Source organism: Pseudorca crassidens, chromosome 10 (genome assembly GCF_039906515.1).
Source record: "Pseudorca crassidens isolate mPseCra1 chromosome 10, mPseCra1.hap1, whole genome shotgun sequence".
Classification (NCBI taxonomy): Eukaryota; Metazoa; Chordata; class Mammalia; order Artiodactyla; family Delphinidae; genus Pseudorca; species Pseudorca crassidens.
The window spans coordinates 103088697-103111105 of NC_090305.1; the positions used below are offsets into that span (position 1 = coordinate 103088697).

Consider the following 22409-nt stretch of genomic DNA (forward strand, 5'->3'; position numbering starts at 1 on the left):
CTCAACAAAACCATATCTGGTGATCTTGCCCCCTTCCTGGAGTATTTTCCTCTTGTCCTTCATCGACATCAATTATTTGCAAAGGAAGGGGTTCTCCAGGAGTATGCATCAGAAGGGTGAAGGATTTTGCAAGTCACCTTCCAAATGACTACTACCTTAAGCCTAAGTCACATTTTTTTTTCAAAACCAAATGATAATTTTATTATAGATGCAACTAAAATACCTAGAATATATAATTCATATCAAACTATAAAGTTCAATAGAACTTCCAGGGACGTAAAAAAGACTAAGGAATCTTTTAAGTTTAGGTGATTAAAATTAATGAGAGGAAACGTTCATTTCTTTGTTCACTACAAAGAGTTATTGGACTAAGTTGCAATTCTGAAGTATGTTGGGGCTAACAGGAAGGGAAAGTCGAGAACCACTAATCCAAATCCTTTAGGTCCAGCTAAAATCCCACTTCCTCTACAGGGCTTTTCAAGCCCACCTCAGGTTCAAAGGATGAGTTAATTTGTAAAAATAAGAAGCTTCTATTAGCTTTTTACCTTTCTCCCCCCTCTCCCCCAGTTATGATTAACTTTTCCTTAAGAGTAAGAAGAGTGTGTTTTGTCCAAGAAAAAGGACTTGGATTCCAATATACCATCATAAGAAGAAAATTCTGTTGTGTATAAGGTAAATTTCCATTATAAGGAATATCTGTTTCCACAGAGAAATTTTAAATTTTCTCCTGACAAAGAAGAGGTAGAAGAAATGTACATCATCTCAGCGCTCGGTCTCTAATAAGTGTAAAACTAATTTTCTTGCTATTTTCAAATCTGAATTATCCAGAGCCAGCTAGAATCTAAACTCTAAGCCTATCCATTAGTCATGAATTTATTTACTTTAGCTAAGAACAACTGTGTAACATTAGATCCCTCCTGGTATAAAACTACATACTTTCCCTGGTGTTTACTATATAAAGTCATTTTTCTTAGGACTATAATCTGGCTCACAAACAGATCACATAATTTTACATCTCTCAAGGATCCTCAATGACACTTTTCAGATGAGGAGAAAGCTTCAGAGAGGTCAAATTACTTGTCTAAAGTCACACAGCCAGCCACAGTTTACTTAATTTCAATGATGAACACCTTTGGGATAAATTTTATTGAATGAAAAGGAAAGCTATGAAATGTTTATTATACATGTTACCTTTGGATTTTAGACACTGCTGGCTTTAACACGGATTCTTCTCAAACACTAAATTTCTAATAAAGGCACACAAAGTAATCTGCTTCTTACAAAACTTCTGATGGAAACAGGTTGAAATTTAATGGCAATTTCCTGTGCTACCACAAGGCAAATTCAATTTGCATTGTTTTCTTTTTTTAAAAAAAATTTATTTATTTATTTTTGGCTGCGTTGGGTCTTCGTTGCTGCACCCGGGCTTTCTCTAGCTGCAGCAAGCGGGGGCTATTCTTCGTTGCAGTGCGCGGCTTCTTATTATGGTGGCTTCTCTTTGTTGCGGAGCACGGGCTCTAGGCACGCGGGCTTCGGTAGTTGTGGCTCACCGGCTCTAAGAGCACAGGCTCAGTAGCTGTGGTGCACAGGCTTAGCTGCTCCGCGGCATGTGGGATCTTCCCGGACCGGGGCACGAACCCGTGTCCCCTGCAACAGCAGGCGGACTCTCAAGCACTGCGCCACCAGGGAAGCCCCCTGCACTGTTTTCTTATTCAACATGTTTTGCAGTAGGACTGTTACAGGTCCATATATATATAGCAGAGGTTAGTCGTAACTAACCCAAAGGTATCCAAAAGAGCAAATTCTTCTAATTTTCTCATGTAAGCCAAAATGATTAAGAACAAATCAGAATATTTTATTAAGTATTACATGCCACTTCTACATACAGATATAACAAGTAAAATGTCTTCTTGCCTTTATACACCATTCCCAAAATGTGCTTTCATTATAGTATGGTTAACTTACTCCAAAGAGGTCCATCTAAAAATTTCTTAAAGGGTTGGTAACTCTATACTACAAACTTATGTGTTACATGCAAAAGTTATCTTCAGGGCTTCCCTGGTGGCGCAGTGGTTGACAGTCCGCCTGCCGATGCAGGGGACACAGGTTCGTGCCCCAATCCGGGAAGATCCCACATGCCGCGGAGCGGCTGGGCCTGTGAGCCATGGCCGCTGAGCCTGCACGTCTGGAGCCTGTGCTCCGCGACGGGAGAGGCCACAACAGTGAGAGGCCCGCCTACCGAAAAAAAAAAAAAAGTTATCTTCAATCTGTGAATAACATGTATGGTTGGGAGAAAGTATCAAGCCCAGAAGAATATCATCTTCCAACCATTAACGTTTAAGTAAACTATTGGCAATGGTTTTCACTGAAGAATAATGAGGCTGAAATTCAATTCTACATTTTGATCTTTTAACACATTTGACTTAGACTATTATTTAACAAAGTGTATGTACATGGTAAATAATTTTTAGAAAGCAAGTCTCCCAGGCTTACCTGGTGGCGCAGTGGTTAAGAATCTGCCTGCCAATGCAGGGGACACGGGTTTGAGCCCTGCTCCGGTAAGATCCCACGTGCCGCGGAGCAACTAAGCCCGTGCGCTACAACTTCTGAGCCTGTGCTCTAGAGCCCGCGAGCCGCAACTACTGAAGCCCGCGTGCCTAGAGCCCATGCTCCACCACAAACAGAAGCCGCCGCAATGAGAAGCCTGCACACCGCAATGAAGAGTAGGCCCCCACTCGCTGCAGCTAGAGAAAGCCCTGGTGCAGCAACGAAGACCCAATGCAGCCAAAAATAAATAAAGTAAATAAATTTATTAAAAAAGATCTATAACACTAAAAATGGGGATATCAATTTATTTTTAAAAAAAAGTTAGTCTCCCTCCCACCCCCAACCCAAGTCTCCCAGGTCCAATCTTCTCAGAGGCAATCAACTGCTACCTATCCAAAGACAGCCTACGTGTATGAAAAAAAAGGTGTGTGTGTATATGTGCATATTTCAAAGTGTAGTTTTAAAGTACAGTCACTTCTTTGCAACAATACTTACAGAATGACAGAATAATAAAAACACCATAATCTTAAATTCTTATATTAATATAGTGCTTCATAGTTTTCAAAGTGCTTTCAAGTATATCAGCTCATTGATCTTCAAAACTAACAGCCCTTGGTAAACATATTCCAACTTCAAAGAATCTAATTGAGTCATTTAATACAGCCATCTCTTTCAGGAAAATGATACTCAAGTCAACACCAAATGAAAGTTGTGTACTTAAAAAACAAAAAAGCAACACACTCCAAGGAGATTTTACTGTCTTCTCTTGGTAGCATATTCCAGTGTCTCAAATCTACAGTCAATAACTTACTGTTATTGACTATTATTTTTAAATAATAAACTGGCATCAACATCATGAAAACATTTCAGAATTACAATACACATATTTTTAAATTAGTTTCTCTATTTCAGCCTATTATTGCCAATATAATTGAATAGGAAAGCCATTCTCTATTCCTTATCTGTTCCCACCACATCCACAATATATGGAACTGATTTTACTAGGGTCTCATTTCATGTAACAGAAGAGCAGCATCCATCAGTCTTCCTATTTTGGTTATGTAATGCATCAGAATGACCTTATAACGTTGATGACATTACTACCTGACTTAAGCTTCCTAAAAGTGGGTTAATGATTAACATGAAGATGTAACATTTAACTGATAGTAAAATATAAATATAAAACATTATATTTACAAGTATGAAACGAGTTGATGTCTGAAGTAACTTATAGAAAATTAAATTTTAAAAGCATGAAAAAGAAAAAAAAAAGCATGAAAGAAATGTATACATTTCCATTATTTAAAAGCACCCATCTGGTACTGACTCCCTGGCCTATGTATTTGAGTTGTTTAATTACATAAAATACTACTTCACTGTACCCATATAGTATTTATCATTAAAAGGGTTTGAAATATTTTCTTTTTAATTGTGGTAAAAATACATAAAATTTTAGCCATCAAAATACTTTTTAAAGACCCCAATTAATGTACTTAAAATGGAAATGAGAGATCCCTATTCCTTTTACTAATAAGAGTACATTCATTGAAAGATTAAGTCAATCATGTATATTATCACAGGTCATAAACCCAAAAGAAATCAGGTGGAAATTCAAAGGAGACTACGTTTGAAAATTTAATAGTTTTAAGAATTCAGATTATGATCAACACTTCTCTAAATCTTAAGTCTCTTAAGCTGGTACCAAACTGACACCAAATAATAGGACACTATCAAATGTAGGAAGGGCAAGAGTAACCTTTTTAGACAAAAATATTTTCAAGTGCTCTACAAGTCTGAATGAAATTATTTCAGTAAGTCAATAGGTGAATTGGGGGACAAAAGTCCCTCAACTCCTATTTCTCGGCCATTAATCTCTTCACAGGCCAACCCAGAATACACTGGTATGGTTTTTATATTCTATGTTTTTCACCAAATGAAAAATTTTAATATAGCCAAAGAAAGCTCTCCAACTGAGTAGGAAATAAATGTGATATGAATGAAAAAATAATCAAGTCATCATTGATTTGCTGTTATTTTAATTATCTTTGATATAGAAAGTAGATTCTGTGTGGCTATATCTGTCCTAAAGGAAGTAAGCCTCCTCTGAAAATGTGAAAATAAATGTGAACCCCAAACTGAGATAACTACTGAGCATCCATTCCTGGAAAATTAAAGTTCAAGCTATTACCTTAGAACAAACTGTATAGCCTTCATCTTTCATTTTAGAAAGGTCAGAAAATACATGTTCACATTTTCTTACATGTGAGTAAAGAAACAATGGAAGGCTAAACAAGAAACTGGTTACCTATGGAGGCAGGGATACGAAACCGTTGAAAAGACATGGAAGCAAGAGTTCACAGTTATGTAATTTCTTATTTTTGAACTACAGAAATGATTACTATTAAAAAATAAAAGAGTATAATATTCTTACTGAAACAATCTTAAAACTATTTTCTCAGACTCTCCTCAGCTTTTACCATACCTTCTAAAAAACTGAAATTCCAGAAAAGAAGAAAAAACCTGATTTTCTATTACCCATTTAAAAGATTTGAGGGGGTTGGCGGGGAGGGACAACAGAGCCAGAGTGAGTTAAAACAAGACTTTCTGAATTTTTAATTCATTGTATTTCATCCCTTAAACATTATTATAGAAACTCAAGAGTAAATTCTTCTCCTTAACAAAGACATTTTCTAAAAGGCAATACAGTTTATAAAGTTTCATGTAAGTACATGCAGTTAAGCTTCAACTACATTTAATATGGCTTTATTAAATCAACTATCTTACTCAAATTGATGTTTCTCTGGCCAAAGAAAACAACTTTGTGGAAAACACTTACCAAGTTTGACTGATATATTCAAACCCTATCAGACATTAATTTCAGCCCTATTGAAAAGGGCTGCTCCAAAGCAGTTACCTAAGTTATTTACTACACTGTTTTCTATAAGCATGGAGAAATATCATAGTCCATGAGAGTAAACTGATTAATACACCAGAAATTTAGGGAGGCAGTTGGTGTGGGGAAGCAGAATGGGTTTAGAGTTAGACCTAAGTTTAAACCTGAGTCTGCCTCTGGCTGATCTTGGGAAAATTAACTTCTCTGAACTTTTTTTTTTCTTTTCTTTTCTTTTTTTTTTTTTTGGCGGTATGCGGGCCTCTCACTGTTGTGGCCTCTCCTGTTGTGGAGCACAGGCTCCGGACGCGCAAGCTCAGCAGCCATGGCTCACGGGCCCAGCCGCTCCGCGGTATGTGGGATCTTCCCGGACCGGGGCACAAACCCGTGTCCCCTGCATCGGCAGGTGGACTCTCAACCACTGCGCCACCAGGGAAGCCCCCGTTTTTTGTTTTTTTTTTTTAAGTAATTTATTTATTTATTTTATTTTTGGCTGCGTTGGGTCTTCGTTGCAGCGAGCGGGGGCTACTCTTTGCTGCGGTGCATGGGCTTCTCATTGTGGTGGCTTCTCTTGTGGAGCACAGGCTCTAGGTGTGCGGGCTTCAGTAGTTGTGGCATGCGGGCTCAGTAGTTGTGGCTCGCAGGCTCTAGAGCGCAGTCTCAGTAGTTGTGGCACATGGGCTTAGCTGCTCCGCAGCACGTGGCATGTTCCCCGACCAGAGCTCGAACCCATGTCCCCTGCATTGGCAAGCTGATTCTTAACCACTGTGCCACCAGGGAAGCCCCTGAACCTGTTTCTTTAATGACAAAATGAAGCTGATACCACCTAAGTTTAAGGATCATTAGGCGAATTAAATGTAATGTCCAAACTGGCAGGTTTCAGACTATTTCGGCTGGCTCATGAAGAGGACTTAGGGAAGAAAGAAAAAGCTTTCCTTAGCGACTATTGTGAAGTCACATGTGAGAAAACCATAAAGGAAGAAAATAATCTAAAATGGCAAGGAAAAGGAACTTTTCTGGGAGTCAGGTAACTGGGATCTGGTCAAAAAGAATAACTGAGCATCTCGCTTTTAAAATGAAGATTTTTACTTCATCTATTTAATTTACTTCCTCCTTTTTACTTAGTTCAGATGTCAAAATACACTAGCCTGAAGGAATCATTTGAATATTCTAGGGGAAATACCCAGTGTAAGTAAACATGACTATCAAACTTAAAGATAAAAAGCAGCTAAGGACGGCTTCCCTGGTGGCGCAGTGGTTGAGAGTCCGCCTGCCGATGCAGGGGACACGTGTTCATGCCCCGGTCCGGGAGGATCCCACATGCCGCAGAGAGGCTGGGCCCGTGAGCCATGGCCGCTGAGCCTGCGCGTCCGGAGCCTGTGTTCCGCAACGGGAGAGGCCACAGCAGCGAGAGGCCCGCGTACCGCAAAAAAAAAAAAGCAGCTAAGGAATAAAAAGAAGTTTGTTGGTGGGAAAAAAAAACATCTAAATTAGATACTGGGTTTTAAATCACTGCAAACATTTATAAATAATTTCTTTCAGAAAATTTCCAACAAAATTTAAAGATGATCACAAGAGTATTTCTTCTCATCAAAATAGGAAATTGCTTTATAAATAGGAGATCATCTTAAGACAAGTCTACATTTGTGGGAGATTATCTCTTATTGACAAAAACACTTGTTCATAAAGCTGGAATCATATGAAATTGCCATTGTTCAACTGTTTTTGACCTGCAAAAAACCAATTTCACTTTAAGTGTTCCACGTGTGCCAGAAATACCATGCACTGGGGTACAACAGGGCCTCTGTTTTCAGGTAATGTGGATTTAGCCAAAAAGACAGAATAGGGGCACAGTGCATTCACTGTAGTTAAAAAAAATTTTTTTGACATAACTATTCAGTTTCTCCTCCATATTTTAGTGCCATACAGACTGAAACAATTAAGAATATTATTTTTTCAATTCATTACTGAATTTTTTTCAATTCATTACTATGTTAAGGACTCTGGATAGAAAACAAATTTCCTTCGATTTGGTCCTGACCATCCAGTTTAGGACCCAGAAACCGTGTTAAAATGGAGAGGGATGTTAGAAAAAGGAATTAAAAGAGGTCAACTCTTGGAGTCTTTTTACATAATCTGTACCTTTTATTTCTTCATGTTATAGAGAAGATGTGCTCCTAATCCCCCTAAAAGTGTTCCCCCCGCCCCATAAATCACAGTCATGCATACAGTACAGAGTGAAAAGAGTGTTAAAAGTTCACAAAATTATTGGGAGAGAAATACCTAGAAAGCAGTTATTTTCTACTTAGAAACTTATCACCTAGCTCTCACTTGTTTCAAACATCCTTATGCAGAAAGGTCACTGCCCTGACAATCTACACAACTTCCGTTTTTTAGTTGTACCATATATTTGAAAATACGTGATCAGAGGATCACGTGAAGGAGAAACAAAAATGACTCTCTTTATTGTTCAGGAGAAATGTGGAGGCCTCCCAGCCCCCTCACCCCCACCCACACACCTGGAATGAGGAGAAGGGAAGCAAGGAAAATTTACTCTAATACTCCTAAAAAGTCCCTGTTAGGCTTGGAGATGCAAGAAAAAAGACAAAATTTGACATGGGGATGAAGGCAAGAGCTTTGCTCATTTTTGCTTGAATGCACACATCCTACACTGAGGTCACCTGTGAGGAACTAAAGGTTTCCCCTTAAGACAATAACGCATTTCAGGATTTAACAATTCTGACTAACAACCAAGGAAGTGTAGAATGTCTACTGATTTACTATTTGTTTAAGCTTCTGTCTGCAGAGAATGAACTGTGACACAATTTAGCCACCAACTGCTACATTTTAAAAATAGAGCTTTTAAAAAACAGAATGGGTTTCTGAAATAAGCTCAACTCTCAGCACACCTCTTTCCAAAGTAGTTTCTGCACTCACTTAAAAAGAGAGCTCAGTGACTGCGTCAACAGAGGTCCACTGCCAAGGCTGATTCATAAAATCAGCAGCCCCTCTTCTAAGAGGGCTTTGCTTTCTTTCTTTCTTTCTTTTTTTAAATTTAAGTTTGATTTTCTTAGTTTAAAAGTTTTCCCCCAAAGCTGCACACGTGAAACCTGTTTTTGAAGCACAACTCTATAAAAATTGATTCCTGAGCCTTCAGGTACTGCTTTTCACACACTCCTTAATGAAGGAATAAGCGAGTTTCTTAATACAACCACTCATGTTAACATTTTCAAGGCGGTCATGCTTATTGAACTATTTTATGGTAGTTTTCCCCAGTTTAATATTAAACTCTGTATGAAAGCACTGATTCCAAAGACCAATAAAGCTTTCTCATTTTGGTCAAAAGCTGCTACATGAATTGCTAATTAAACATGCACTTTTTACCCACTATTCTCTCCTTCACTCACACCCTCTGGAAACTGTAACTGAGAAGCAGACTACAACTTCCTGCAAATTCACAGGTGATAGCTTTAGTTTTAGGGGAACAAAATCTGGGGTTTCCAGTGCAGTCAGCCTTAAACCTTTGTGTCTGTCTGAGGAAAGAACAAAAGGCGGCGCTTCCTCCCTCTGTCCCTCCTTAGCACCAGAGGAGGCAGGCTTGACAGAACAGTTCTAGCGAAAAAGGAGACCACGCCAAAGCTGGTGAGAGTTTCCCCTAAACACACACACAAAGCTACCCAAGGTACCCACCTTGGATAGCTGCCTCCTGAGGCTAAAGCGCTGAACCATCGTCACCCTGAGTAATCTTCAGACAAAGCAATCCACGAAGGGAAGGGCTTTTTAAAAAACAGCTTCTTGTAAAAGTCGGTGGCAAAACATTTTGAAGACTATCACAGAAGTCCAAAGAATGTGCCTGCGAGTCTTAGCAAACTTGGAAGTCCTTCATTGTTCTACGGGAGATACGGCAAAGCCCACGTAGGAGGGAGAGGGCGGCAGACGCGGCGGGGAGGGCGGAATCCTGGAGCTGCTGCGCCCAGTGCCCGGCCCTGCTAGCACTTCCTGTGAGTCAGCCGAGAGGGGTCCAGGCAGAAGGACCACCCCTTCCCTTTCCACCAAATCATTAGCCTAGGATGCCGCCGTGGTGCCACCTGAGACTCCGGGGACGGACCTGATTGTCTGTGTGGGAGGTGGACCGGAGCGCTGGGGTCAGAAGGCATCTGTCTCCAGGAGAAACTGGCAACCTCGACGATTCCTCCCACCCGACCCCTCCCAGTGGAGGGGGTCCGCGGCAAAGACAACAACCCCTACTCAACCTCCGCCGCAGGTAATCTTGCTGGGCGAAACCGTGTGAAAGAAGCCCTACTCCGAGAAGGAAACTCCTCCCCGCCGGCTCGGCAGCCGTCCGGCTTTGTCTAAGTAATTGGCCAAGCCTTTCCTCTTACTCACAGGGAGGGGTCCGGCCGGCCTGGGGCAGGAATGTCAGGTGCAGAGACGCCTATTCCGAGGGTGACTTCAACTTCGTGAGCAAGTTAAACAAATTGAAACTGTCTCCTGAGACGCTTTCCCTCTCTCATTAGAACAATGTAACTTAAAAAAATCTACACACAAAAGGAACAGCTCAGACTGAATTAATGCAGGTAAAAAAGGTATGAAAAAATGTCAATTGTGAGGGCAGTTCCAAAGATAAAAAAATATTTTGTTATCATTTACTAGTCTCTTCCTATCTATTTGATTCTGCTTCCAGACAGCAAATTTAAGGAAAAAGCTTCATTTTAATGAAACTGTCCACTCTATATGCTCCTCTCCAAATTTTTCATTACTTCTGAATGAATTTAATAACTGACCAAGGCAGAACTTTTTGGCATATATTAATTTTTTCCTGCTCCAGTGACTCTCAATTCTCTGTGAGGAGGACGACGTGTTAGGCTACATACAGCCTTTTTGAAGTGAACCTACTATATGCAGTTGTTGAGTACTTAACATCTTTCATCCCATTGATTTCTCAAACAACCCTGTGAAATATGTATTAATATCCAACTCAGATAAGCAAAGCAGGCATCTTCTCTCTAAAATCTCAATATTATAAGTAAACCATATAGTGTTACTAAATTTTTTCTTCAGGTGAGAAAAATGAATTCGAAAAGATAGATCTTGGGGCTTCCCTGGTGGCGCAGTGGTTAAGAATCCGCCTGCCAATGCAGGGGACATGGGTTCGAGCCCTGGTCCGCGAAGATCCCGCATGCCATGGAGCAACTAAGCCTGTGCGCCACAACTACTGAGCCTGCACTCGAGAGCCCACGAGCCAAAACTACTGAAGCCTGCGCGCCTAGAGCCTGTGCTCTGCAACAAAGAGAAGCCACCACAATGAGAAGCCCGCGCACCACATCGCAGAGTAACCCCTGCTCGCCGCAACTGGAGAAAGCCTGCGTGCAGCAACGAAGACCCAATGCAGCCAAAATTAAATAAATCAATAAATAAAATTTTAAAAAAAGATCTTTGAGCAATGGTTATTCTCAACTATGCCCATATCACACACTACTGTTTCCAATTATCAACAAATATGATGCACAATTTTTAAAAATTCACCTGAAATATGACACATTTCACAGTACCTTCGGAAGAGGAGAAAAGAGGTACCAAATTCAAACAAATAGCAGGATGCCAAGGCTCCAAAAAATTACTCTAACCAAAACGCATATATGAAATTTTGATTCCAAAAAACTTTAAATGGAAAAGAATTGCACATATTTAACTAAACTTTGTGAAATTCCAAAGCTTACAAAAACTACTAGATGAACAGCTCTGAATGAAAGTGAAGACTCCTTCATATCTGGGTTCAGAGTATGCAATGTAACCTAACAGTTAAACTAACTGATTGAAATTTAATTCGAAGAGGAAAGTAGGTTGACAGAGAACTTGAATTCCGTGTGTTTTCTTTTTAATGGTAAGAGTACCAGTACCTCCGTTTTTCTCCTACAAAGAAAGAAACCAAGTAATCAGAAAACTTCTCCTGGGAATGCAGAAGAATTAATGAGATGCTTTCGGCTTGCATGATCTTAGTTCCCCAACCAGGGACTGAACCCACACCCTTGGCAGTGAAAGCGTGGAGTCCTAACCATTGGACTGCCAGGGAATTCCCAAGACATAGTGTCTTTAAACATAAAAATGAGGTGTTTCTGATACAAGCAGCCAGAATCCCAGATCATTGCTGTAAGATTCTTTCTAACCCTACCCCCACCAACAAAAAAAAAAAAAAAAAAAAGGAAAGAGGAAACGGAATTAGAAAAAAATGTCAGAAGTCTACAGACTCAAGTACACATTAAATATCAATCATAACTGAACAGGGTATAAATCCTCAAAGTGCCATATACACGTAAGAAGACTTAAAAGGATGGTGTCTTCATTCTAGGAGGAACCTACTCAGTTTTTGCCTATTAAAATAAAGATAAAACTGGAATTGTTTAAATGTAATAAAACCTGTTAAAAGTAATTCAAACACATGAATCCAATTCATTCCTTGATAAAGCAAAAAACTGAAAAGATCCTCAATAAATTGAGCTGTTAGGGGAAAGACTAGAATCTCTAAATTTCATTTATTTTGAGGAGTCTGGCAGCTTTCTGGATGAGAACAGCAGATCAAGATCAAAGGTTACAAAATAATAACAGGAAACGTTAAAATGCATAACCGAGAGAAAAATCAACAGCCCTGTAATCATTCCCTATTACTCCGGGATCCAAATATACAATGCCATTTTCAGTAGTCTGTGACTAAAAATCCACATCTTCTTTTTTTTCTTTTCTTTTTTAAAAATAAATTTATTTATTTAATTGATTGATTTTTGGCTGCATTGGGTCTTTGTTGGCTGCGTGCGGGCTTTCTCTAGTTGCAGGGAGCGGGGGCTACTCTTCGTTGCGGTGCACAGGTCTCATTGCGCTGGCTTTTCTTGTTATGGAGCACGGGCTCTGGGCACATGGGCTCCAGTAGTTGTGGCACACGGGCTCTAGAGCGCAGGCTCAGCAGCTGTGGCGCACAGGCTTAGTTGTTCTGCGGCATGAGGGATCTTCCCGGACCAGGTCTTGAACCTGTGTCCCCTGCACTGGCAGGCAGATTCCCAATCACTGCGCCACCAGGGAAGCCCCACATCTTCTTACACTCTATGCAGAAGCAGATAAGAACTGTCCATAGTGTTCTTAATACTTTTTGCATCATGTACTCTTTGTGAATCTGTTAAAACCTATGGACTCAGTCACTGGAGTGACATACAGGAAATGCAATGAATGGACATACTCAGTGTTTTTGACACCATTCCAAATGGTTCATGGATTCCACTAAAGCTTGTCGACAGACGCTATATTAAGAACTCTTGGAAAAGGGAACCCTCATACACTGTTTGTGGGAATGTAAATTGGTGCAGCCACTGTGGAAAACAGTATGGAGGTTTCTCAAAAGACTAAAATAAGTAATAATAATAAATAATAGCTACTATGTAAAAAAAAAAAAAAAAAAACCTAAAACAAGAACTACCATATGACCCAGCAATTCCACTCCTGGGTATATACCCAAAAAACCCCAAAAAACACTAATTGGAAAAGATATATGCACCCCAATGTTCATAGCAGCATTATCTACAATTCCCAAGATACGGAAGCAAACTAAGTGTCCATCGACAGATGAATGGATAAAGAAGATGAGGCAAATATATATATTTCATTCTTTTCTACGGCTGAGTAGTATTATATATAATGGGAAACTACTCACCCATAAAAAAAGAATGAAATCTTGCCATTTACAGCAACATGGATGGATGCAGTGGCTATTAATGCTAACTGAAATAATTCAGAGAAAGACAAATACTGTATGATATCACTTATATTTAGAATCTAAAAAAGTACAACAAACTAGTGAATATAACAAAAAAGAAGCAGACTCACAGATGTAGAGAACAAACTAGTGGTTACCAGTGGGGAGAGGGAAGGGGTAGATATTTTATAATAACTATAAATGGAGTATAACCTTTAAAAATTGTGAATCACTATATTATACACCTGTGACTTATGTAATATTACTGTACATCAAGTATACTTCAATACAAAAAAAAAAAAGAACCCTTGTTCCTGTCATGACTGAAAAAGAGCTGATCATCATCAATCACTAAGCCATCTTGTTTTCTGCTTTCCCCCATAGGTAACAGTTCTTAGTAAAACTGGGAAACAGAAAGAAAAAAAAAAGCCTGTTCCTTACATTTTCCTTACTGTATGTCATAAGATAATCTACCTCCAAAGCCACAAATGGTCTTTATATGGTCTTTTATTTTGTTTTAATTTTTCTTCATTACCATTATAGAAAAAAAAAGAAAATTATTTTATTCTCCTTGTTTTATCCATCATATACAACTCCACACTGAGGATAATATTAAAACTTATTGAACTGTATGTTTTCCTGCACATGTATAAACATATTCATGTCTGTTTGTTTGACAAAACTAGGACTGTACTGTTACTACTGAAAAAAAAATTCAGAAACACCTTGGATGAAAACTTATGAAATTTAAATAATTATCCCAATTTAGCTGGTTTCTATATTCAAAACACGTGCCCCTCCCTTTACACCAGCTTAATTCTTAAAATTCTCTTAAACACATTTTAAAAATAAACTGATATTAAAGTTTTGTATTTACTATTGAACATCATGTATTACAAGTTACACTTTTACAGAGAAGGAAACTAAAGTTCAAAGAGATTTTCAAACTTGCCCCAAATCACAAAATTGGTATTAGAATTGGGACTAGAACCCCAAATACCCAAATACCCCAAATACACTGCTTTTCCCATTACATCATGCTTCCTCCTATTAGGCTAGCCCAAAAAGTTCAATCGGTTTTTTCCGTAAGATGGCTCTAGTAGCACTTAGTTGGCTCTAACTTCATTCGAAACAATTTTGTTATACTGTATTGTGACAGCTGTCATATCAGCATGCATTAAAAAAAAAACTCATCAAAACTGGTGAATTTTTGGGTAGCCATTTTAATAATGAAGATGGAAGAAAAAAAGCAACATTTTTGGCATATTATGCTTTATTATTTCAAGAAAGGTAAAACCTCAACTGAAACACACAAAAAAAGATTTGTGCAGTGTATGGAGAAGGTGCTGTGACTGATTGAACGTGTCAAGAGTGGTTTCTGAAGTTTCATGCTGGAGATTTTCTTGCTGGACAATACTCCATGGTCAGGGAGACCAGTTGAAGTTGATAGCAATCAAATCGAGACATTAATTGAGATCAACATCATACCACAGGGGAGATAGCCGACATACTCAAAATATCCAAATCAAGTGCTGAAAATCATTTGCACCAGCTTGATTATGTAAATCGATTTGACCTCTGGGTTCCACATAAGTGAAAAAAACCTTCTTGATGGTATTTCCGCATGTGATTCTCTACTGAAACGTAATGAAAACGTTTCATTTTTAAAACAAATTGTGACAGGCAATGAAAAGTGGATATTGTACAATAATGTGGGACAGAAGAGATCGTGGGGCAAGTGAAAGGAACCACCACAAACCACACCAAAGGCCAGTCTTCAACCAAAGAAGGTGATGTTGTGTACATGGTGGGATTGGAAGGGAGTTCTCTATTATGAGCTCCTTCTGGAAAACCAAATGATTAATTCCAGCAAGTACTGCTCCCAATTAGACCAACTGAAAGCAGCACTCCACAAAAAGCATCCGGAATTAGTCAAAAGAAAACTCATAATCTTCCATCAGGGTAACGCAAGGTCGCATGTTTCTTTGATGACCAGGAAAAAACTGTTATAGCTTGGCTGGGAAGTTCTGATTCATCTGTCACATTCACCAGACATTGCACCTTCGGATTTCCATTTATTTTGGTTTTTACAAAATTCTCTTAATGGAAAAAATTTCAATTCCCTGAAAGACTGTAAAAGGCACCTGGAACAGTTCTTTGCTCAAAACGATAAAAAGTTTTGGTAGGATGGAATTATGAAGTTGCCTGAAAAATGGCAGAAGGTAGTGGAACAAAATGGTAAATACGCTGTGTGATAAAGTTCTTGTGCCATAATATAGGGACAGTGGTGGCACAAAGAAGGGAAAGATGAACTTTCTGTGGGACAAGAAAAATCTTAAAGTTGGAGTCTTTAAGGCTGGATAGAAATTCTGCAAATGGACAAAAACGGGGAAGGGCATTCCAGGCAGAAGAAAAAACACAAGTTAAAGACACAGAGGCGCAAAACAAGTGATGGGCTTCCCTGGTGGTGCAGTGGTTGAGAGTCTGCCTGCCGATGCAGGGGACACGGGTTCGTGCCCCGGTCCGGGAAGATCCTATATGCCGCGGAGCGGCTTGGCCCGTGAACCATGGCCGCTGAGCCTGCGCGTCCGGAGCCTGTGCTCCGCAACGGGAGAGGCCACAACAGTGAGAGGCCCGCACACCGCAAAAAGACACAAAGGCGCAAATCAAGGGATAAGTAAAATTTAGTTTTTCCACACTAACAAGGCAACATGTTGTAAGCTTGAATATTTTTCAGAATACTTTTTCTTTGTGGAATGGGAATATAGATTATAAAAAATTCATTTATTCCTTCTTTCTAAATTGCACATGTTTTTTAACTATTTTGCTATAAACTGCCCAAATGGGTATAGCCCATCATTAACGAATAATAATGTGATAGGTTCTTTCTTTACAGAAGTTATGATTGTTTCAGTTGTTGTCTGTCTTTAAAGCAAAGAGAGAGAAAAATCTATTTTCAAAAAGTTTAGTAAATAACATCTCCAGTTTCAGGATTCCCTATGGCAATTCAGGCCCCTTGAATGATATGATCGTTCTGTCTTGCAGAAATAAATTTCTTTTGGGAATCCCACAATAGATAACAATAAGATACCATATTTTATCTACCCAAGAACAGATTAAGTAACTTGTGAAGTTATTTACAAAAGTCCAAGCCACTGTCAATATAAATAACCCTGAAAATAGTATAATTTATTAAGTAGTAAGATGTTAAAAGATATTGATGATTAAAAAAATTTGAACACCTGGGCTTCCCTGGTGGTACGGTGGTTAAGAATCCGCCTGCCAATGCAGGGGACACGGGTGTGAGCCCTGGTCTGGTAAGATCCCACGTGCCGTGGAGCAACTAAGCCTGTGCGCCACAACTACTGAGCCTGCGCTCTAGAGCCCGCGCTCTAGAGCCTGCAAGCCACAACTACTGAAGCCCACGCGCCTAGAGCCCATGCTCCGCAACAAGAGAAGCCACCGCAATGATAAGTCCATGCACCACAACGAAGAGTAGCCCCCGCTCTCCGCACCTAGAGAAAAGCCAGCGTGAAGCAATGAAGACCTACCACAGCCAAAAATAAAATAAATTTAAAAAATTGTTTTGAACACCTACTTGTATTCAATTCCATAACTCATTGTAATGGTTGATTTAAGCAGCAGCGAACCATGTCAAATTAACATTTTTATTTTGATGAACTGGACATGGCTCTTTTAAATATGCTAGATTAAGGCTGCCTCCTTTTATTACATCAGCAATGTTTTAGGATTTGCGTTTATTTCTCCCCCAAAAAACCCATGCCATGCATCACCTGCACTGAATGCATACAAGAGGGAGAAAAGTAAAGGGAGAAGAGAGGGAGGGAGGAAGAGTTTATAATGTGCCTACTAAGTACCAAACAACCAACATGATTATTGTTTGCTATGTTGCAAAGAACACCCAGCAAGATTATGTATTTGAAATATTTAAACACTACAAAATCAAGTTCTTAAAACGGTTTACAACGTGTTTCCTGTGCTGGTCCCTGCTTTCCCTCTCCAGACATCTCACATTACTTTCAACTTAACTCCAAATCTCAGTTTAGACTTCTGCTCCTTCAGGAAAACCTTCTCTATCAACCCTCAACGACCTCTTTCTCCACCTTACTAATTGATTCTTCCTTAATACACTGTAATTTCCTTGTCTGCATCCCCTTCATCAAAACATAAGCTCCTTAGGGGCAGGGACCCTGGCACCTACTAGGCCAAATATTTATTAAATATTTACTGAATGAATGGCTTAAAAATATAATGACTCTATAAAACTTTAAAAGTTTCTAAGATATTCTGGATTTCCCTCTCTCTCCCTCAACCATCTCCCTTACCCATAAACTCCCTGATCTCCCCACCTAATTCTACTCGTTCTTCTATTCCACTTTGTGAAAATTAATTTTATTAACTATTTGTCAATTACTTATCTCCCACTTATTCTTTATAATTTAACATTTTCCAATAAAATGGTTCCTGTAAAAATTCAGAAAATACAGTAAAATATAAAGAAAATTTGTTAATAATCTCACCATACAGGAGTAACCACTAATTGTGTTTACATAAATTTTCTTCTGGGCCTTTTCTTTATTTTTAATTATACAAGTAATTTATAGATGCTTAATTGTTGTAACCACTGTTATCAGTTTAAACTTCCTTTAGTATGAATTTATATATTATTTACTTATAAAAGTATACAGTATTATTTGTAGGTTTGTTTTTAGTTTGGTTTGTTTTTTAACCCAACTAATATCATACCATACATATTATTTGAAACTTCCTTTGCTGTGGTCTGAATGTTTGTGTCCACCCAAAATTCTTATGTTGAAATCCTAAAACCCAGTGTGATACTATTAGGAGGTAGGGCCTTTGAGAGGTGCTACAGTCGCCATGTGGGACTAGTGCTCGTATAAAAGACACCTCAGAGCTCCCTAGTTCCTTCCAACATGTGAGGATACAAAAAGAACTCTGAGACCCAGAAAAGGGCCCTCACCCAACCACACTGGCACCCAGATCTCGAATGTCTAGCCTCTGGAACTGTGAGAAATAAATTATTGTGTTTATAAATGTCTCAGTCTGTGGTACTTGGTTATAGCAACCCAAATAAGCTAAGATGTCCATTTTTAAAAACTCAATTTACTTAGAAAATTTTGTCAGTACATATGGATCTCCACTATTTAATTGCTACACAGCAGTCCACAGTATAGACAGAACAGTTTATTTATCCATTCTCTTTTTTAATTAATTAATTAATGGCTGCATTGGGTCTTTGTTGCTGCGGGTAGGCTTTCTCTAGTTACGGTGAACAGGGGCTACTCTTCATTGCGGTGCAAGGGCTTCTCATTGCAGTGGCTTCTCTTGTTGCAGAGCACGGGCTCTAGGCGCATGGGCTCAGTAGTTGCGGCACACGGACTAAGTTGCTCTGCGGCATGTGAGATCTTCCTGGACCAGGGCTCAAACCCATGTCCCCTGTATTGGCAGGTGGATTCTGAACCACTGCGCCACTGGAGAAGCCCTATCCATTTTCTTATGACCATTGAGATTATTTCCACATTTCTGCTAGTACAAACATACTGCCTATACATGCCTGCTTTGGGATGTGTGATTTTTTTTTCCTCCAGGATAGACACTAAGATAAGATCCTACCTACTGAAGGTCCATTTTTTTGGAAGCCATTCCTGTTCAGTTCACTGTCATTTCTGCTTCTGCATAGCTCACAGTGATAGTTCTTGTACTTTTATATTTCGTATGTAGATCCTGTACTGTTAGTTTTTTATGCATTAACGTTGTCTTTCATCAAATTAAAAATGAGCACCTTGAAGGATTACATCTCATACTTTCTGTATCCCAGTTGCATAGTACCTTACACACAGTAAACGTTCAATTAAATATTTGTCAAATGCCCTGAAAACCATAAAAGAAAACATGGTCTTATCTGATAGGATTACCTTATTTCTTTATTCCAAAATAAAACATTACATAGGATATCACTGCTTTAGATTTCATCTTCTCCATTTACAGACATGAACCTCACAAAGGACAAATTACCTTACTCAAGTCCAAAATATTACATTTTTGATTCCCTTTTACCTACATGTCTTATAAAGAGAAACATTATCTGGCAGAATTTATATTTCAAAAAATGATACTAGGGAGAGTGATGTCAGCAAAATGGCAGACTAGGAAAATACAGGCCCTCCTTCCCCTACAGAGACACTGAGTTAACAACAACAGACCGACCAGAATAACCACTGCAAAAACTCTAGAGAACACTTAAGAAGCTATAGCACCTAGGCTATTGTAAATCCAACACAAGATTCCAATGAAAGGGGTAGGAAATTTTGTGATGTTTGGCATACCCATTCATGCCGCTTCCCCTGCAGAGCATAGTGTGGAGCAACCAGGAAGAAACCCCTCATGCCAGGCTCTTCCCTTGGGAACACAAACAAAACAGACAATACATCCATTTCTGGCTGGTCTGGGAACTGCCTGAGGGACTGGCTTCTGTCTTAGGTAACTCAGAGCCCTAAGAGAATAGGAACCAGAGTTGTAAGACACTGTAAACAAGATGCAAAAAGCACCTTACAGCTGCAGTTCTGCAGGCAAATCCCAGGGGGAGCTAAGATCAGAAAAGGCTTGAGAGGTCCTAGAAGGAATCCAGTATGCAAAGGCAGGGGGTAGGTGACTGTTTTTTTCAAATGCCCCCAGCAAAAAACCACAAAGCATATAAAGAAACAGGGAGGTAGGGCCCAATTAAAGGAGCAAAATTAAACTCCAGAAACCAACTCTAAAGAAACAGATCTATGAGTTGCCTGACAAAGAATTTTAAATAACTGTCATAACAGTCACTTCAATACATGGTATTGGAAAAACCGGACAGTCACATGCAAAAGAATAAAACGGGACCACTAGCACAAAAATTAACCCAAAATGGATTAAAGATTTGAATGTAAGACCTGAAACCATGAAACACCTAGAAGAAAACATAAGCAGTAAGCTCCTTGACATGAGTCTTGGCAATGATTTTTTGGATTTGACACCAAAAGCAAAGGCAACAAAAGTAAAAATAATCAAGTGGGAATACATCAAACTAATAAGCTTCTGCAAAGCAAAGGATCCCATCAACAAAATGAAAAGACAACCTACTGAATGGGAGAAAATATTTGTAAGTCATATATCTGAAAAGGGCTTAATATCCAAAATATATAAAGAACTCATACAACTTAACAACGAAAAATCAAACTGATGAATAAATGGGCAAAGGATGTAAACTGACATTTCTCCAAAGATGACAAAAGACAGCCAACAAGCATATGAAAAGTCGCTAAACATCACTAATCATCAGGGAAATGCAAATCAAAACCACAATGAGATATTGCCTCATACCTGTTAGGATGGCAACTAACAACAACAACAAAAAAAAACCAGAAAACAAGCGTTCGCAAGGACGTGGAGAAACTGGAACCCTTGCATACTGATGTAAAATATAAAACAGTGCAACTGCTGTGGAAAACTCATATGGCAGTTCCTCAAAAAATTAAAAATAGAATTACCATATGATCCAGCAATCCCACTTCTGGGTATATATGCAAAAGAATTGAAAGCAGGGTCTCGAAACGCTATTTGTACACCCATGTTCATAGCAGCACTATTCACAATAGCCAAGAGGTGGAAGCAAACCAAATATCCAACAGATAAATGGATAAACAAAATGTGGTCTATACACACAAGGGAGTATTATTCAGTTTTAAAAAGGAAGGAAATCCCGTAACATGCTACAAGATGGATGAACCTTGAGGACATTATGTTAAGTGAAATAAGCCAGTCAGAAAAAGACAAATACTGTATGATTCCACTTATCTGAGGTACCTAGAGTAGTCAAATTCAAACACAAAGTAGAATTGTGGATACAGTGGCTGAGGGGAGGGGAGAAAGGAAGAGTTTTTAAATGGGTATAGATTTTCAGATTTGCAAGATTAAATGGTTTGGAGATCTATTTCACAACAAAGTGAATATATTTAACACTACTAAATTGTACAGCTAAATAGTAAATTTTGTTATGTGCTTTTACCACAAATTTTTTAAAGTTACACTAATTGTATTTCTGTCTATTTCCAAGTATGCTCTTTGATTCAGCACTTTTCTTTCCTTAAACCTCTCTCCTTTTCTTACATTTAGGCATGAAGATCAACCAACAGATGTCTTTTTCCAGAAAAATGGAATATTCTCTAAATAAGAGGACATTCTCTCCAGATAGAAATGAAGATTTTTGACAATAACACATCACTGCAGGGCTTTAAAAACCTAATACCAAAAAAAAAAAAAAAAGGCTTACTAACAAGAATCCAGCTTCTCCTTTCTGATTTGTTCTTTATAGTACCTTATTACTCATAATCACACAACGTTAAAAAAGAATTCTTTGAAACATCACGTCTTTAGTCCTCATCTAAATTCTATTTCTCATGCATGGCATGTTTTAAAGGACAATAATTACATTAAAAGTAACTACAACACTAAATGAAATAATTATAATTGTGAGGCTTTGCTCTCTCAGGTGGTACCCCACACAATCGTTTACAACGCCCAGAGCATGTGCTAAAATGAACATAACCACAGTCAGACACAAAGCAACAACAACTCTTCCCTCACAGACTTCAGAAACATCTCTAGCAGTGAAAAATGACAACACTCGTGAAAAGAAAAGACCCAAACACCACACATGTATGGTCAGCAAAGCAAACAACAAGAGAAGGTTGCTTAGGATTGTTATGTCTTTCTACTGAGAGGACCATTTTAGCATTATGAAAATGTCGTTCTTTACCTTTAGCAATACTTCCTGCCTTAATGTCTAACCTATCTGATATTAACATAGCTTTAACAACAGCTTTCTTTTGGTTAGTGTTTGCATGGTCTTTTTTCTGTCTTTTTACTTCCATCTTGCTATTTGTTTTAAATTTGTCCCATGTGTTCTTTATTCTTCTTTTCTATTCATCAAGTATTTTTAATATTCCATTTAATCTCTTCTACTATTTCTTATGCATTTTGTGTTATCCTTTTAGTGGTAATCCTGTAAATTATAGGGTTACAGTCTACCTTAACCACCTTCCAAACAAACCAATCCTTCCCCCAGTCCTTTTTGCTATTGTTGTTGTATATTTTATCTCTACAATGTTTTAAATCTCACTGACAGTCATATTATCGTTTTAAAGTTCAACTTTTAAC

General features: G+C 38.6%; 1 protein-coding gene and 2 long non-coding RNA genes across 11 annotated transcripts in view; 1 reads left to right on the forward strand and 2 right to left on the reverse strand.

Moving 5' to 3' along the window:
* Window positions 1-22409, reverse strand: part of TMCC1 (transmembrane and coiled-coil domain family 1) — a 219858-nt gene that overhangs the window by 98935 nt on the left and 98514 nt on the right. The window lies entirely within an intron of this gene.
* LOC137232788 (uncharacterized) lies at window positions 1834-9406 on the reverse strand. Its single transcript, XR_010947181.1, has 2 exons — window positions 9128-9406; window positions 1834-2235 (listed from the first exon to the last, which is right to left on the reverse strand). It is a non-coding gene; the product is annotated as an uncharacterized lncRNA (long non-coding RNA).
* Window positions 9564-10870, forward strand: LOC137232789 (uncharacterized). The gene is made up of 3 exons (XR_010947182.1): window positions 9564-9701; window positions 9826-10023; window positions 10499-10870. It is a non-coding gene; the product is annotated as an uncharacterized lncRNA (long non-coding RNA).